General features: G+C 44.4%; 1 protein-coding gene across 1 annotated transcript in view; it reads right to left on the reverse strand.

The window, feature by feature from the left end:
- Positions 1–20,150, reverse strand: part of galnt1 (UDP-N-acetyl-alpha-D-galactosamine:polypeptide N-acetylgalactosaminyltransferase 1) — a 46,241-nt gene that overhangs the window by 23,940 nt on the left and 2,151 nt on the right. The window contains exon 2 of the mRNA XM_084669131.1: positions 7,983–8,094. The gene's annotated coding sequence lies outside the window, so the exon portion shown is untranslated. The remainder of the gene's footprint in view (positions 1–7,982; positions 8,095–20,150) is intronic.

A 20,150-nucleotide genomic window follows, 5' to 3' on the forward strand; every position in this document is an offset into this window, starting at 1 on the left:
TTGTATTATGTTATTGTTTTGAACTGAAGTTTAACAGTTTTGAAAACAGTATGTAAGCATGTGCAAATTGGCCTGTAGGTACATAGAGTTTTGGCAGTTGTTGTGTCAAAGTGAGAAAAAAGTGAATGAAATTTGAAAGATGTAGTCATTGAATGCATTTTGTGCCATAGCAATGATAAATGGTTCACAGTTTAGCCCACATTTACTTATGTTGTGCTCGCTGTGTGAAGGGTTTTGAAAACGTGACTTAAGTATTGAGAAATGGATCCTAGCGACTGTAAAAAACTGTAATGTATTCCGTGTCTCAATTTCATTGTTAGTGGGAGCTGTGTTAACTTTATGCTGTGACTGAAGCCTGTTTAAAAACAAGTTCTTCACTGACACAGCACAGAAACACTATTTTATCTGTGCCTTTACCACTCTCTCTTCCATACCTTCTTTAATCTCCCTGTGAACACTCCCCTCCCCCCTCTCTTTCAGTGACGTCCTCTCCTTTCAAGAGTGGTTGCCATCACTACCTCCCTCCGAAAACACAACTCCCCCTTCACATCGCTCTCCTCCCTCCCTCCCTCCCTCCCTCCCTCCCTCCCTCCCTCCCTCCCTCCCTCCCTCCCTCCCTCCCTCCCTCCCTCCCTCCCTCCCTCCCTCCCTCCCTCCCTCCCTCCCTCCCTCCCTCCCTCCCTCCCTCCCTCCCTCCCTCCATGTCCTCTCCTCCTCTACAGACTTTATCCCTCTCTATAGAGATATTGCCCAACCACTTGGCAGAACTGCTTAGAGACGGAGAGAAACAAGAGTTTCACAATTTATAGAGTGGAACCTCCCTTCTGAATCTGCGTGTGTGAGTGTGTGGGGGTGTGTGTTTGTGCAGAAATGGCTTTGTAACACCTCATATTACCTGCCAGATATTCAGTCTGATGAGCTATAAAACATAACTTTACCACAACACCAACATCAAAGCACAGCATGTGTGTGTCAGTAGACCTAGAATAGGCTCAACAAGTTTTACAGGAAGACGTCAAGGCCAAGGAGCTGAAATCACACACAAACACACCAGCTTCTATGTAGTTTGAAGGAAAAGAGGGTGTGTGTCCTCTCTCTATGAAGACAGAGAGAGAGAGAGAGAGAGAGAGAGAGAGAGAATGAGGGAGAGAGAGAGAGAGAGAGAGAGAGAGAGAGAGAATGAGGGAGAGAGCGAGTGTGTTTCTGTTGAGTCACTGAGTAAAAGAACGCATGAGAAAAACTGCCCACAGACGCTGAAAGAGCCTTAAAGTAGATGGATGACCAATGCAACACCTGGGCAGGGCGCTACGCTAATGTTTTCCCCAAGGAGTACATGTGAAAAAATGTAGGAACACACAAAGACATTTAGGAGCACAGTATAAAAAAAAAAAAATTGTATTTGTTTATTAAAAACATAACTTCACAGTTAATGCTGTGAGACAACTAAAGACTTTCACTCTGATAGAACTAGAACAAATACGCTACTTTAAGAAACGTGTATATAGTTTATCATATTTTCTTAAAATACTGGGACATTATAGACTATGTACATTAAAGTATGCCACGGATTAAAAGGCTTGGTAGTCAAACGGGCGATTTGGTGCTCAAGCACCCCTAAATTATATATATATATATATATATATATGATTATTATCATTTGATGCTGGTAGTTCATGAAGAAAGGGACATCCTTGGTTTCATTTCATTCATTCAATATATTGCATAATAATACATAAATCTATTAATTGTTATCAAGTGAAATTAGGGATTGATATTAGCAAGGGGTTTAGCACTTTTGCAAGGCACCAGAGAATGTCTAATATAGAGAGAACTGCCACTCTCTGGAAACTTCCGGGTTCTGAACTGGTTGAAGTTCCATGTGAGGGCGCTAACGAGCGAGTGCAGAATGAATGGAGGTCTATGAAGCTATACCCCTCAAAATCCACTTTTCTCAGGATTTAATTTTTTGTCTAGTAATTTGAATTCTGAATTCGAAAGGGGAGGCAAAAAAAATACACACTGCTGGCTGTTAGATTTTTTTAAAGTTGCCTTTCGGTTCTAAAAAGCTTTTGAAAATGTAATTGACGTCATACACATCGTACAACCAGAGCTACTGCTTTACGGCAAGCTCTGGTCACTTACTTTTTTCTCTCAGGGCATCGACAATACAGCTGACAGGTTAGGCTCTTCCTGTCAATACACATGCTCGAAAGAGTTTTGGCTTGCTAATGTTGTTGCTAATGTTGCTAATGCTCGGACATTCTGATTCCGCTTCGGATGCCATCAAGCAAGAGCTCTGGTTGTATCAGTCCTTCACTAACCAATCAGCATTCATTAGCAGAATGCTAGCGTGTTATAGGCAACAACGACTCACCCTGTAAGAAATCAAAAGGACATAAGTACTCGTTCATTCAACTTTCGACCTATAATCCATGTTGAACATGCAAAAACTACAATCAAATCGGAGATTTCTCAACGACAATCAGGCAAAAGAGACAAATTTAGCCGTTTAGCTCCATAGACTCCCATTCAACATGCACTCGCTCGCGATCACTCCCAGTGGAACTCTGGTGGAACTGCAACCAAATTCGGTACAATGAGGCTTAATAGGGAGTGGCAAGGCTCTCCTTAAACAGGCTCTGAAGGCACTGTATTCATGTCACATTCTAATTGGGGGCTGCGCACCCCTAGAGGTCTGATCCTAGAATCGCCCCTGCTCACACTCTCACGCCAGTCCTTGTATTTCTCACGCTGAGAAGGCAGCCAACCAAGTAGTCCTGCTAACAATGTAAACAGTAATGGTCAAGGTGCAGGTCCACGGAGTGAAGCAACATAGACATGCAAACACCTGTGAAAGCTTGTCTCTGGGCTATTTGTCTTATTTCAGATACAGTATAAGTTTAGATAGCTTGCAAATACTGAGGATAGCCTACCAAAGTAGAGTTAGCCAATGTCGTAGCGATGCTAGCTAACGTTAGTTTGCTTGCTGTATAACATTTCACTGGGTCTTACAGCGTTGCTTGATTTACTGAATTTATTATGAAATGTTATGTTCTACTAGCCATTTGCCTACTTGAACAAGTCACAGTTTTTTAAAGCCCTGATAGTGTAACTGAGAAGACAAAGTAAATAATTCCTCTTTCAAGTAAAAGCCCCTGTTCAAGTGTTTAGCATTAAATTAGCTGCATGGTCATAGATCATGGGACGAAGCCACTTATTTTGTGTTATGCTAATGCAGAATTCGGTCAAATAAAATCGGTAAAATAGACGTAATGATTGGAACATAAGGTGAAGTAACAGCATTTTATTTTGTTTGAATTTTAACTTGTCCAGTGGGACAAGTAAAGTTCTCTTCCACTTGCCCTACAAAACAATCCATTTGTCCCGGACAAGCGGACAAGCCTTAATGTCGAGCCCTGCCACTGCTAATATAAATCCCTAATTTCACTGGATAACCATTAATACATGTATTATTAAGCAAAATATTGAATGAATGAAAAAAAACTAAGGATGTCCCTTTCTTCATGAAGTACCAGCATCAAATTATAATAAACAATTAAAAAAAGGGTTTAGGGGTGCTGAGATAAAATTTAGGGGTGCTTGAGTACCCCTAAAAAGGGTCTGAAATTGCCACTGTAGTCAAAGCTAGGTAGACCCAGAGCCATATAAAAAGAGAGTTCGGACACTTCCATAGACTTCCCTTGTAATTGAAGAATGCAGAAGTAAATCGTGTCATATGCGACCTAGAGTTCCAAACATTGTATTCTACAACGTTCAACCCCATTCATGTTCAGTCTTTCCAAAGCAAGTTAGCTGGTAAATTGATCAAATTACTGATTTTTTTTAATATTTCAACATATTTGTGGACCTGTTATCAATTGTCATTAGTAGTATTTGATATGGCCAGGTTTACTTAAAGTTTATCCTAAGATATAGCTTGTTAGATTCTAAATGCAGTTAGAGCTTAACTGTAGGTCTAGTATCTAACGTAAGCAACACTTTACTAGGGCTGTCCTTGACTAAGATTTTCTTTGGTCGACCAAGACTCGACTAAAACGTCTGAAAATGGACTAACCAAAATTTGAAACACTTTTAAAAACGTACAGCCTTTTTTCCGATCTGACTCAATGGCTGCTGGACATCGCTAGCCTGGACATTGCTAGCCAACTTCTCCCTGCCCACAAAAAAATGTGGTTGGGAAGTTGGGTCTGGAGGGTCTCATATTGGGAACAACTACATAAAACCAGGATCTGGGTGGACCAATGAAATTGCCAGGGCGGGCTTTATATGATGATGGACAGATGATCAACAGTAACGTAATCAACAACGTCACGAAAGAGCCCTTGGGTTGAATTCGTTTTCAACAAACAACATATTACGTTGCTCTGATTGGTTGTAGGTCTATCCAATTGAGCGAAGAGGCATTTGTTTTACGAGTTCGGTTGAAACACGCCCCATAGTCACAGCCCAACGGAGAGTTTTCAGACTCATATTCCGACTAGAATTATGAGTATGACAACGTCAGGCTAGGACATTGCAGATTCACCAGCTAATAGCCTACTAATAATAAGACTCGTATCACCAGTCCTGTTGTAACCGAATGCCGATGGCATTTAGTTTCTCTTACAATGTACTACAAATAAAAAATATTGTTTGTTTAACATGCAAATCATCAGAGCGCGCTAAACACTGCCTGAACTTGCAGCATGCGAAGTTACGTAGAAACTGAGTGGGGAACGGTGCAACAGAGAAAGATTTTGTTGTCTTGGTCGGAGAAGATAATGTCATTCGATTTGGATGTGATTCTTATAATAGTCATATTAATTTTTCAACCCAGCGCGTTAGCATGAACGAAGTAGGGCTAGACCGACTTACATTTTCAGGTGGTAGGCTGCATCCTATTCGACGTTGAGCTATGAAAAATAGACCGTTGTTGGCAGAGTTTGCATTCAACGTTTTTCGAGTCACCCAGTACTGTGTAAATGTACTTTAATGAAATGCTGCCATACCACAGATTTATTTGCCATTTTGACTAATAACACCGACAAAGTAGGCTATGGCAGAGTTTGTAGTTCGTCAGCCAATTGTGCTCGTGCCATGTGCAAAATACCAAACCAAAACAATGCGCAGATTAACGAAAGGGAAAACCCCTGTTCTTTTAAATTATATATTTTTTGAGTTGCTTTATTTGTCTTAAATAATATAATCTACAATTTCTGTAGAACATTTCTTTAATTCAGCAATGGTGACACAAGCGGGAATCCGATCTCACACTGACATACGGCAGCTCGACTAAAAAAATCTTAGTCGACCAAGAGCATCGACCAGAAAATCGACTCGTCGACTGAGTGGGGACAGCCCTACACTTTACTGTACATTTATGGATTTAGCAGACTGTAGCTAGAGAGCACGTGTATCATAACCAGAAGTCCGTTGGTTTATAGTCTGTCAAATTAGTTTGAGTTATTGGTGTTCGTTGGCGTACAAAGTAAGTCTTCTCTTATTAACCTCGTTAGTATATCTGATTAGAGCTAGCAACAATGAATTGCAGATTAAGGGGTCTCCTATCGTCTAGCTAGCTGTCGACGCTCTGCATGAATTTCAGGTCCACTCACCCCCAAAAAGACCCTCTCACTGGACATATTGTATCATAAAATGTTTTATTGAATGCAATTGGTTGCCTTGTATATTCTGTTCCATTTACCAAACTCCTTTCTTGTCTTAAATTGAGCTGGTGTTAGCTACAGTATGGTAGCTAGCATAGCCATCTCTAGCTCTGCTTCACAATGTTGCTGCCTGGTGTTATAAGTTAATGTAATACATAAATAAAGTATCAGACATATACAACACACCAGCAGTGGCGCCTTAATGCACAGGCTTACCTGGGCTTAAGCCCGGGGCCTCGACCATCAGGGGTTAGGGCCTCTTAATAACAATACAAAATGATAATGATGATAAACCTCACAGTGTCATTACTCTGCTCTACAGTAGGTGCTGGATGTGGAGGGAGGACCCCCTCCCCTCCCTCTTATCTAAACAAAATGTAACAAAAACTATTGGGTAGAGTGAGCTTGCTTGCGTTGGTTGCAAATGGGTCCATTTATGAAACAAGTTTAACCCCCTTTTAGACAAGCTATTTTAACAAAGTTGTCACCACCGGCAGTATGTTTCAGATGGAATCGCGATTCAAACAGTAGCTACCATCTGCTAACTGAAAATATGCCCCTAAACGCAACTATTTGGTCTCAGTCAGTCTAGAGCCCTGCGTGGAGAAGCTAAATTGTGCTACGAGCAAGCTAGCCTAGCTGCTGTTGCTAACCAAACTACAGTACACTGAGGGGATTGAAATTAAAAACGTTTCTTTTGGGATACATTTTAGGCTGTGGCATTGAAGACAGTGACGCACCACACAAGCTTGAGTTTAAATACATTATTTAATGTGACAGTACTTACTGTACATGGAAGTCTTGAATTGCCTAACCTAAATGTATAATGCTGCTACACTATGGCACGAGACAATACTTCCTGTGAGTCCAACAGCAATGCACGTTGTATCCAATGAGTCGTTGCTAACGTGTGCTGACGCTGTGACGTAGGCTAGCACAGTTCCCTTTGTTGACACAAAGCAGTTTTTGCCACAAAAACTGAATTTAAGCCTAAACCGTGCAACGGAACGTAAATAAAAATACAAGCAACTCAATCGCTACCAAGACGAAACTTTTGAAATATGCGATTAGCAGGCGGGGGGCCTCAAAAATGAAAAAAAAAGTTAATAGCCCAGGGACCTCAAGTGCTATTAAGACGCCCCTGCACACCAGTAACCAATTGATATTATGTTTTAATATACCGAAAATGTCAGTAAATCGAGATGCTGCTACTGTCTGTCCCGTTAAACCATTCAAACAGGTTGCCAGCAGTGTTTATTTTGCGAGCTACTTGAACCAAGTGATCATGTGTCGGCGAGTCCAAAGAGTGTCGTAGCTGTCTTTTTATATGGCTCTGGCCCATTGGTTTTGAATCGTCGCTCTCATTTACAGGAAGTTAAGCGCGTCATTATGCTATGTTCACATCGTGCAGCCGCGACCCCGTCACTTGCTTTCCATGTGAAATCAATGGTATGCTTTACTTCATCACGCTGTTGTTCTGTGTATTGACAACAGCCCGTCGCTCGCGCACTGTGCTTGTAAATTATTTTTCAAGTTCGCACATACCTATTTGTAGGCGCAAATGCGAGTGAAATACTCGCACTGTAGAGCCCTGACTGGGCCAGTTCAAAGAGGAATGAAACACTTCAATCAGCATTTTAGCCCCAAATCAATATATAATATCTAACCCTAACCCACTATCTAGTGGGGGGGGACCCGCAGACTCACACAGACCAGACCACACACACACAGACCAGGCCACACACACACACACCAGGCCACACACACACACACCAGGCCATACACACACACACAGACCAGGCCACACACACACACACAGACCAGGCCACACACACAGACCAGGCCACACACACACAGTCAGCCCTTATAAAGCCTATTTTTCTTGCCGCTCCCCCCAGTCTCCATGACGCCAGCATAATTGCTCTTTTAACAACTCCTAATTGGGCCACAGTGTGTCTCTGAGGGCTTTGGCAAAATGCATAACCACACATGCACACGCACATACACACGCACGTACACATGGACACACAGTGCGTCATGCAGACACCAGAGAGGCCATCAGGTCACTCAGCCACTCTAATGGAATGAATGACATCAATCTAATTACACACAAATACTCTCACACACACACACGCACACATCGATCAAACTCAGTTACCAACCCATCTCTCCCAATTAGGCCTGTGCCCACAGGTCAATACTCGACAGGTGCTTCAACATGAGTTAGCCTACATGTCCACCATAGGACTACAAGTCTGTCAGTGAGCCATGAGTGCTTAGGACTACAAGTCCCAAGTTACAGCAGAGATGTGGTACCTGTTTAGCAGAGAAAAGGGGTCTCCGATCCAGATGTGCAGGGGCTCCACCAGCAGGGGGAGGAGCTTCAGAGATCCCACTTCCTCCTTCGCCTGTCACTCAAACATGTTCCCTGGAAATAGATAAAAGGCTTAGGCTGAATCCCAATACTCCCCCTTACCCCTTCCCCTTAGTTTTGCGCGTTCCGGTGAGAGATAGTGGTGTCCCAATACTCTTTTTGAGCGAGGGGTAGGGCTAAGACTATACACCCCTTAAAACAAGTAAGATCGGGAGCTTACTTGAAACCTAGGGCTATGTGAATACTGCGCGACCGGCAACAATGGCGGCCAGATCATACAGAGTCCGATAAATGTAATATTTTCGGCTTAATTAATACATTATGAAAATTATGCTACGCTAATGTTACAGTGCTGATTTGCACAACAGTCCCACATTTCTCTGACTAGCATGTCTACAGTTTTAAATAAACTCAATTAGCAGCGAATTTTGTTTGATATCAGTGCACAACACTACTTGCTTTGGAGATATCGATACGTGCTAGATGATGTACCCGTAACCAAGTGGCGTCCCATTTCTTAGGGATATGTAACCCTTACCCCTCAGTTTCGAGGGCCAAGGGCTAGGGGTAAACTAAGGGCTGGGGGTAGGGGTAAGGGGTAGTATTGGGATTTGGCCTTAGTCTACAGTCTGTACAAAGATACACACACCCTAGTATACATCCACCCTGGTAAACATCCACCCTAGAACACATCAAACATCCACCCTAGAACACACACACACTAGTATACACACACACATACACACACTATTCAGGGCTCCAGACGAACTTTTTTTACGAAGAGACTGTAGCCCCTAACTGAAAACTTTAGGGGAGCAATCAGAAAATGTAGGGGCGCACACCTTAAATTGACCTGCCACGCAATTATTCAAATGTTTCCCATTTTAAATGTATTACTGATAATGTGCTTCTTTTTTGTTCCCAGTAGGGCTGTGCGATATTACCAAAATCTCATATCCTGATATAGATACTTTCAAATCCCAATAACGATACCAAGATATGGCACATTTTCTTAAAAATTCTACCAATAATTTATATAAAATGGCCCCATGAAGAGGCCAATTTCTTCTAAAGATTTTTATTATGTACTCTACAAACAAAAACTACTGCTAATATTGGATTGTTCAAAAGCTTTAAGGCTCAAAATTGCGGCCATTTTGGTCCCATATGCTCCTGAAATTTTCTCTGTGCAACCTCAAAATATATTTTGAAGTGTAGCAGACTACTTGTACATAATTCATTGGACAGGTTTAAGTGGACACTGTACCTTTAAGGGTGCAGTGAGATGTGGGACACCCTACCTTTAAGGGTGCAGTGAGGTGTGGGACACTGCACCTTTAACGGCGCAGTGAGGTGTGGGACGCTGCACCTTTAAGGGCACAGTGAGGTGTGGAACACTGTACCTTTAAGGGCGCAGTGAGGTGTGGGACACTGCACCTTTAATGGCGCACTGAGGTGTGGAACACTGTAGCTTTAAGGGCGCAGTGAGGTGTGGGATATGTTGGGGGAGCTAGCTTAGTTCTCTGTTCAAAAGGGTTAGTCTTTGTAGGCCTACTTGAATAAACGGCGCACAAAGCTGTGTGCCAAAAGGGAGACGTTTTCTGGAAAATTTTACACAACAAAACCCTCTGTTTATAAAAAGGAAAAACAAGATACAGATAATGGCCGGGTTTCCCAGATTTGTTAAGAAGCTCTTAACGCTCAGAGCTTCTTAGGAGAGTTTTAGAGTGTTCTTAGAACGCTCCTAAGAAGCTCTGAGCGTTTTTAGAACTCTCCTAAGAAGCTCTGAGCGTTCAGAGCTTCTTAACGAATCTGGGAAACCCGGCCAATAGCTCTTTATTAATCGCCAGGTAGGCAAATTTGGTCAATGGGGTTTTCCCCCAGAAGCTTGAATCTTATGTCGGCATTTATACACTACATGTTGTTGCCAATGTTCCTAAGGTCGCAGTACAGTACTCCTTGATCATTCATACTTATAACACTTATAGTCTAACATTCTCACCTATTCCGTGAAACCCAGAAAGTAAAAGGATTCTTCATTTGAAAATCCACATTTTTGGTAGGGTTAGTCAGGGTGGAGGAGAAAAGGGCTTGGTCTTGCACACGCTGCTACTGATGATGGCAACGCAAATTTAATTCAGTCACAGAACACAAATCGCAAATACAAAAGTCTCTTGTAACACGAAATACCTAATTTTAATTGAATAATATTATTAAAGTGCTCAGCTATTCCTTTCTCAGTCGCTATTAAACAACAAATGTCACAAATGTGAAGCTGAAGTCTTTCACCCCCAATAATGCTCTTTCGAATGTCACTGTACTTACTGTAAGTCGCTCTGGATAAGAGTTTTTGCTAAATGACTAAATGTAATACTGCAGAAGCTTTGATTGGTGGGAGGACGTCCTCCGGAAGTAGTATTATTTACCATGCATGTCTATGGACAGGTGGTTCGGCCCACCAGCCGCTAGGTTTTGTATTGAAGTCAATGCAGCCAGAGGAGGATGGAGGCTAGCTGTAACCCTAACCCTCTGACCCTAACCCCTCGGGATGTACCATGGTTCTGTCACAGACAGTGCTGTTGACTTACCGAAGACCTTCAGTTCAATATTATGTATTTTTATAAATGTACCGGTGACATATTAATATATTTAGTATTGTTTTATCTATAATGTGTAACTTTTTTAAATGTTCAAAATGTATAATTTTAAGAAATGTCACTGAAGGGGATGATCCTCCACTGACTCCTTCCAACCCCACACCAGGGATATGGGGATCCTTAGGGTTTTAACGGTATTACTACTGTTACCGATACTGCGTCGCCACAGTCACAGGAAGTTAGAAAGAGATGCCTTCTGTAGTTGTGAATCCCAACATCATGAGACACGATACCAGTAATACACTCTCTCACTCTCTCTCTCTCCACGAGCCAGCGAGCCAACACCTGACCACGGAGGGAAAGAAGAGAGGAGGAACGCTGTGTCACTACAGGCCACACACACTTCTTGGACAACCCTGACACACACACACCCTGACACACACACACTTCCTGAACAACCCTGACACACACACACCCTGACACACACACACTTCCTGAACAACCCTGGCACACACACACCCTGACACACACACATTTCCTGAACAACCCTGACACACACACACACACACACACAGCCGTGTCACTACACAGGTTACCATGCACACACTGGTCCACTTCCCTTTCTGACAGGAAACGCGTCATTCAGTGTCTTTCAGAGTTGGGGAGCAGACAGATACAGGACTAAACAACACCATATGTTCAGGGAGAATATGATCTACTTATTTATCTATCCATCTGTCTGTCCATCTATCCATCTATCTATAGGAAGAGGGATAGAGGAAAGAGACAGAGAAGGAGACGACTTCAGATATTCAGACGACTTCAGATATTCTCAACACTGCTCATTTTAGAGGATTAATCAGCAGCTTCTGAAAAATCTAACAGAGTCAATATGTGTATGTGTGAGTTATTTACTGCCAATACATCAGTCTGTTCTAGAGGGGCTTAAGCCTGCCAGTCTGTGTGTGTGTGTATGTATGTGTGTGTGAATGTGTGTGAGTTAGAAACAAAAACAGAACACTGGCAGTATGTATCCCCTGGCGTCCCTACCCTGTAGTAACGTAGTACACCATGCAGCAATGCAGGTATCCTCACTGGGATGGCTACCCACGCACACGCACACGCACACACACATCTAAACAGTCACATACACACATGCACACACACACACTAGGTATTGAGAGAAATTACAGTTTCAGAGGATACTAACCCTCCAGAGTACAAGCGAGAGAAGATCTATACTATGACATCGATCTATGAAGATCTATACTATGACATTGATCTATGAAGATCTATACTATGACATTGATCTATGAAGATCTATACTATGAGACAGACACAGATCTGTATCATGCAACACACACACACTCATTGGGACACACTAGACATATTGCAACTCATGGATGGAGACAGGCATGATGACCCAAGCCCAGTCAGCCCAGCCCAGCGGACCGGCAACACAGTGATAACGTACTGACAGAACACAAATGTTGGGATGAGGATCAGAGTAACACACAGAGGTAAGCCATGAGCACCAAGCTGAACTGAAGGCAAAAACATAAGCGAAAACCAAACCACGGCAATGTTTACTGGCCTTAGCTGTGTGTTCACTGTGTTTGTGTCAAACAAATCCCTTCACTCTGTGACATCACTCTGTCTCCATGACAGCACTTCCTACCTACCTCTCTCAACCCATAGCTCCCTCCCTCCTTCCACCCATCACTCTCTCCATTCCGCCACCCCTCTCTCTCCCCCTCCATCTCTCTGTCTCAATCCATCCTTCTCTCGATCCTTTCCTCTCACTTTCTGCCTACTCAACAAAGAATTCCCACAGCACACACACCCTCCCCTCCCCATTCTCCTCCCCCATCACTCCCTCCCTCACATAGGCCGGTTTCCATTCTGTCTGGATAAAAGTGAGGAGGGTGGGGAGAGGTTAACACATATACCAAACTAGACCCTTTAAACAATTAGCTAGCGGGAGACAGAGATAGAATGTGAGAAAGAGCAAGAAAGAAGAAAGCAGGAATAGAGAGAGAGAATAGAGAGAAGGAAGAAGGAGAGAGATAAATGGAGTCAAGAGGGAGTTCCTCAGGCAGCTGTCTGCCCATGAGGAAGTCACCACAATGTCACAGCATATGTAGCTAGTATGTAGCTATAGGGTTAGTGTTAGTAACCCTAGCCTCTCCCACACACCATACACACACTCACACACACCATATATACACACACAGGAGAAACATGGGGAGGGAGAGGAGAGATGGAGAGAAGAGAGAGAGAGCAGTAGTCAGTAATCCTGCCAAGGCATCTAGGGAAAGCTCCCTGTGGGGTCAAACAGGGAGAACGGGAACAGCAAGAGGAATACAGGGAGGGTTGGAGATGGGGAGAGAAGGGAGAGAGAGATCAATGTTCTGTCCTGGAGGGTGGACCCTGGAATATGTTGGTAACAATGACCATCTTCCTATTGGACAAGGGGGACCTCGGAGAGATAAAGAGAGAGAGAGAGAGAGAGAGAGAGAGAGAGAGAGAGAGAGAGAGAGAGAGAGAGAGTAAGAAAGACAGACAGACAGAGAGACAAATGTGCTTCCTGTTTACGGAGAGAGGAGCAGAGGAAGCAAGCTGCTAGAGACACTGGAACCGCCATGACACTGATGACAACACACACACACACACACTCGCCGTCTCTGTATCCTGCATACACAGTCCTAACCCCCCCCCCTCCCCAACATCTGGCACTGAACAATCTTGTTCCTGCTTCCATATTCCCCTGTGCTCTGTCCCCCTTCTCTAACAGGATCAGGGCCTACAGTCAGCCTCATAGACATATATACGTCACAGTCCATAGACAAGTCTATACTACAGTCAGCCTCTCACGTCCTGCTACTGTTTGCCACCTCTTTCCTCACACCTCACCCTGTCTCTCCCGTCTGCCTCTTTCCCTGTCTCTCCCTCAGTCTCTTTCCCTGTCTCTCCCTCTGTCTCTTTCCCTGTCTCTCCCTCTGTCTCTTTCCCTGTCTCTCCCTCTGTCTCTTTCCCTCTGTCTCTCTCTGTCCCTGTCTCTCCTCTCTCCCTCTGTCTCTATCCCTGTGTTTCTCTGTGTCTCTCTCTCAGTCTCTCTCAGTCACTCTATCAGTCTGTCTCTCTCTCTCTTCTGTCCTTAGGCCCCATTGAACTTGATGTAGTATATGAGGCTGTATAAAAACCCTGACCCTTTTCTGTACCATTTTTATTTAAAGACTAGGCAATAAATATTGCTCTGGAAGTTGTCATTTCTAATTCTAGCTCTTTCCTTCAGTCCAGTCTTTAAGACTGGACTGAAGGAGCGCCCACACTGTGACAACTGTAACTAACAACAAATATCCAAATTTTCCCATTCATTTTATAGTTTCCAGTTTTAGTGTGGATAGACCTTTAGGTTAAATCAGTCACAATCAATAACTTACTTTTGTAATACATTCTTGCTGTGTCATACTAAGGGCCCTATCTTGCACCCAGCGCAATTGACTTAGTCAACGACGCAAGTGTCATTCCTAGTTTGCACTCGACGCAAAGGCGACTTTTCCCTCCACAGACGCACGTCGAAATGACCTTGCGCTCCCGTGGGCGGTTCAGCGAAAAAGGAGGCGTGTTCCGGCGCAAACGTTCCCTGGTGCTATCTTGCAGTTTCCGAAAAACAATTCCGCTACTGACCAGGAAAACGTGGTCTAAAGTCAATGGCGCATTATTCAGATGCTATTTTAAGGGCGCAAGCTTGGTCCGTGCGCACTGCTGGCGAGGCCAGGGTTTTATTTCTGCGAAGCTACGTTACATTATTTTGATTTATGGCGCGTTACATTTCTTCAATGATTGTAAATAGATTTTCATAAGAAATTTCTATGTATGTGAACTTTATTTGTAACAACTGTGGCAATTTCCTCCCATGACTGTTTAACCGAAGCTAATTTGGTTAGGTTTCTTTTCCCATGCCCATCAGAATTCGGTTTATTCGCCATGAAGCTTATGTTACACAAATACGCGATTTACTGTGGCAGGAAGGTGCAAACAATAAACGGGTATAAATTAAGTACAAAAGTACATTAGTTAAACTAATTCTAAGAACTAAACAATTTAAAAATATAACAATTAAAAAAATAAAATATGTAAAAATAAGAATAATAATTTGAATGAACGGCATGAGCGGGCAGTTTAGTGCAATGAGAAAACTGCTCTGCCTTTCCCATACAATTTCATTTCTCTATCTTTTACGGCTCTAACGAGAACGTTGGTCTCCTGCTGTGAACCGCTCCTGGCGTGCGCCTGGCAAATCCGCCGTTATAATGGCAATTTGCCATGGAACAAGCGCTGCTCTTAAAGGGAATGTGAGATGATGCTCTGATTGGTTTATTGCACGTTACGCCCAAACCACACCCATTAGTAATGTAGCTACTTCAGACCAACCCTTTTTAGACTTGCGCCAGGCGCAAAGTCATTTATCCCGCCGGCAAAATAACAACCAAGCTGAAGTCACGCCCACAAAGTTACTTGCGCTTTGCGTTTTGTTACTTGCGTTTTAGATCGTCAAAATAGGGGGGTAAGTCTGGAATGGACTAATAGGTTGTTAGACTGTGGATCTCCAGCCAGTTCACAGTGACAGCAACTGTCCCTCTGTCCTCCCTCCTCTCTCCCTCCTTCATATCCTTTCTTCTCTCCCTCTCTCCTTCTCCATGTACCCCATCCTCCTTCCCTCTTCTGTTCTCCTCTCCCTCTCCCTCTCCCTTTCCCTAACACTAACCCCTCTCTCAACCTCCCCCCCTCTCTGTCCGACCCCCCTCTCTCTCTCTGCCCTCAAATTTAGGCTGCTGACCCACATCTGAGCAAGGAGCAGATTACGAGTAGGCCTGCACGCACACACACGCACAAACACACACGCCGTGCCCTCTGCACCCCCCAAACACAACGTACACAGAGCGAATCTGACATTTGTGGCACACAGAATGGATTTCTGATGGCTTAAAAAACACAGACACACACTGACACACACTGACACACACTGACACACGCTGACACACACTGACACACAGACACACAAGCACAATGGGCCCCGTTGTTCTGCAGTCCACCAGCAGTGAGGGTAGATATGTTGTATCAAAACAGCCGGGTTAGACAACTTCTCTCAGAGAAAGGACCCACACACACACACTGGGTGGGGAAGCTGTACGGCAGTAGCCTGACGTTGTCATACTCAGTCTGAAACCGCTCCGTTGGGTTGTGAGATGGGGCGTGTTTCAACCGAACCCGGAAAAAAATGCCTCTTCACTAAATTGGATAGACCTACAACCAATCAGAGCAGCGTAATATGTTGTTTGTTGAAAACAAATTCAACCAAAGCGCTCTTTGGTGACGTGGTTGATTACGTTACTGTTGATCATCTGTCCATCATTGTATAAAGCCCGCACTGACAATTGGATTGGTCCACCCAGATCCTGGTCGGGCATTAGTTTTTCCGGACGGAGCAACTTCAGACCGACACAAAAAAATTGGTCGGGGCTAAGTTTGGCTGGCAGCCAGGCTAGTACGGCAGCAAACAGAGGCAGGGTTCTAGATAAGATCCAGAGATGGATGACTCTAAACCAGCCAGGCAGCCAGTCCTACATGAAGGACTGTTCCTGAGTCAGGGTTACCCAGGGCTGGGGGGTGTTCCTGGGTCAGGGTTACCCAGGGCTGGGGGGTGTTCCTGGGTCAGGGTTACCCAGGGCTGGGGGGTGTTCCTGGGTCAGGGTTACCCAGGGCTGGGGGGTGTTCCTGGGTCAGGGTTACCCAGGGCTGGGGGATGTTCCTTGGTTGAACATGTCTTCTGATTACAGACCTAGACAGCACAGTGGAGCTTTCATTAAGGATCATGGTCTACCCAAAAATCTGCTCTCTCTTTCTTTTACCTCTCCTTCTCCCCCTCTTCAGTTAGGGTTATTTTGCATATTTTCATCTGTGTGTGTTGGTGTGCATGGGCCTCGTCTATCCTCTGATCTCAAGAGTGAGAGTAGAATAGTACATCTCTACTCCCAGTTATCCCTATAAATCCTGTCTGCGCCCGAATATCTCGACTTAACCAGCTCAGCAGGGAAACCAGCCAACACACACATGGTTCACCTTCACATATTATCTGTTGACACAGATGCCCTCAAACACACAGAGAACTGGAAATCAAATATAGACAACAACTTCAATATAGAGGTGTGAGAGAGAGAGAGAGAGAGAGAGAGAGAGAGAGAGAGAGAGAGAGTATCCATGTGTCAGCAGAAACTGGACACATTCCATTTCCTCTACAGCAGCAGTGGGGGCCGGCCGGGGGGTTAGGGGGACAGTTACCATGGAAACCATGTTTTTCCTGTGGGGGAGCCACATCTGCTGCTGGAGTAGATGCTGGAGGAGGAACACACGCAGCTGGGAGTAGATGGGTTAAACACAGCCGACAGTTGGTTGAAGTGATAATATAATAATGTTGCTGAACGTGACTGGAGAGACTTGAATGGCTTGTCGCTGGGAGCCTTGCCCTACTGCTTTGATTGGCTGCTCCGATCAGCTGTCCCAACAGTCACACACTATCTCACAGGCACAAGTAAACCTTATCAGTCAATCAAGTCACAACAAGTGAAATAATGGAGATCATACGCTGAGCAACACTGAAGCTGAATCCCACCTGATTTGACAGTAGTTACTAGGGGTTGAACGGTATACTGAAGTCACGGTTCGGATCATACCGTGGTTCAGACATCACGGTTCTGTACGAGTTCGGTACAACGGAGGGAAAAGCAAAACATTGAAGATGACATGTAAATGACGATTGCGTCAGTGATTTTTTTGGCCCTATTTGTAAGTGTATCTAATGGCTGGTTAAGCACTGTAGGGAGGAGAAGATGGACAGTTTTTTTTGTCTTGTTCCAATGATTGGCACACCTGGGTGATGGTGTTGGATATTTTTTGTCATTTAGCACAACCCAGATGTGTTATATGTGTTAGCATGTTAGATGTATTTCCACTCACATACCCCACAACTGCAGAACAACGCCGACACACAGTGCTTGTCTTATCCACCACTCTCTCGCCTGTACTACTGTAACTGAATGGGAAACCTAAATTTTCCCAAACTTGTGATCTTAAAGAGGCCGGCGGGTCCTCTATCTCTTGTGGGTCACCACCACTCACCACTCGTCCTTAGTGCTGCTAGCTACCTCTGACTCCCTGCGACGCCAATCAGAGCTTCAGAGCTAAAGCGGGGCTACAGATGAGGTGTCCCTAAAGAACACTAGTAGGTAGACCTATCTAACAGTAGCTCCCCATTACATTAATTAATTTGCAGACAAGTTGTATTTCTTTTTATACTGTGTATTCTATGTGTAATTTAATGCACCGAACCGTGACGCCCGTACGGTTTCAGTTCAATGCAAATACATGTACCGTTCCACCCCTAGTAGTTACCTGATAAACCAGCTAATTATTAGAATCAGGTGTGAATATTTGTATTGGACCAAAAACCTACAGGCAGTTAGCTCTCCAGGAACAGGGTTGGAGACCCCTGGACTAGGCTATAAGGTTGATGACTAGGCTATAAGGTTGAGGACTAGGCTATAAGGTTGAGGACTAGGCTATAAGGTTGAGGACTAGGCTATAAGGTTGAGGACTAGGCTATAAGGTTGAAGACTAGGCTATAAAGGTTGAAGACTAGGCTATAAGGTTGATGACTAGGCTATAAGGTTGAAGACTAGGCTATAAGGTTGAGGACTAGGCTATAAGGTTGAGGACTAGGCTATAAGGTTGAGGACTAGGCTATAAGGTTGAGGACTAGGCTATAAATTTGATGACAATTTCAGACACTTAATAAACTCTGCAACATGGAGCTGACACCTAACTGCCTCCTCTCTTGCATAATCCTTCCTCCCTCTCTGTGAGGTACCTAGTGCCGCTATCTGATATCACTGCTCAGTAACATCCGGAGTGTCTCAGATGAAGGAGTCTGACTGGCCAGCACATCACAAGAAACAGATAACTGTGGTCATACCAGAGGAAGAGAAGACAGAGAGATAGAGAGAGCAAAAATGATAAACAGTTTTGGGCTGTTTGATAGCTACAATACACCGCTAACAATCAATGGCCGGCAGCCAAAAAAGGTAGCATCCGTAAATCCAGTACAAACCCAGTAAAAAGGAAATACAAGCCAGTCATTCCAGGGATAGGGTTAGTCATTACAGGTCTCTAATGACTTCTCTATGCCATCCTTGATGGTGCCATCCTTGATGGTGCCATCCTTGATGGTGCCAGACAATCATATCTAACCTGAGAAGACCCTGTGTCTCAGGCCTGGGTGCTGGGTCTAGGGGGTAAACACAGGCATGCAGGTTGGCACAGCTACTTTGCCAGTTTGTGGACAGTAGGAGATACAGAGGTCTGCGCTGCAGTGTGTGTGTGCATGAGCGAGTGAGTGTGAGTGATCCGGTTGTGGGCAGAAGGAACAATAACATTCCTGTGCTCTGGACTCCAGGTGGCTGTGGAAACCCAAGCCTCCTAACCCTAACCTGGCACAGGGAGCACTGCTACCTCTCCTGAGACCCAAGACAGAATAGAGCTATTGTTCAAGGGCAACTCCAAACAACTGACACACTAAAACCCAACCCCTCTCTCTCTCTCTCTCCCTCTCACACACACACACACACACACACACCACATAGACAATGCACAAAACACACATCACAGACCCAGAAACAAAAAAAACACACAAGTTGAACCTGAACTCAAGACAGAAACAAACACACACACTGTCACACTCCCAGAAAAACCAGGGGCACATCTGCTCACTGAGGACTCCAATAAGCAGCAGGACAGGAAACACATCACCCAGACCTCTCCGGCCTGGGATGGAAGAACATGATTCATTTCCTGTCGATGCTGGACTGTCACGGTCTAGAACAGCGTCTTGCTTACCAAGATTACGGAGAGACGATTCAAATCATGACACAACTTCTCCAAACGAGAGAATAAAGAGGCTGAAGGCAGCCCTCTGTGCTCACTCACACACACACACACACTCACTCACTCACTCACTCACTCACTCACTCACACACACACACACACTTAGAGATGGGGAGGGAGACATGTCATCTGTTGCTCAAAGGCAACAACTCTCACTCTTCTCACTTTCTCTCTCTTTCTCTCTCTTTCCATCTCTCACTCTCTACTGTGCCCGTTCTCTCCTGTGTTCTCTGCTGTGCAGCTGCAGTATGGCCAGAGGGCACAGAAGACGTCCAGCAGTCTGCTGCGCAGAGCTATATCTATACAGCAGACTGCTCTGTACAGCAGACTGCTCTGTTGCTCTGTACAACAGACTGATCTGTACAGCAGACTAATCTGTACAGTAGACTGCTCTATACAGCAGGCTGCTCTCTGTACAGCAGACTGCTCTGTTGCTCTATACAGCAGACTGCTCTCTGTACAGCAGACTGCTCTGTTGCTCTGTACAACAGACTGATCTGTACAGCAGAC

The sequence above is a fragment of the Hypomesus nipponensis genome, chromosome 2 (genome assembly GCF_054491055.1).
Source record: "Hypomesus nipponensis isolate SF chromosome 2, ASM5449105v1, whole genome shotgun sequence".
In the NCBI taxonomy this organism is placed as follows: domain Eukaryota; kingdom Metazoa; phylum Chordata; class Actinopteri; order Osmeriformes; family Osmeridae; genus Hypomesus; species Hypomesus nipponensis.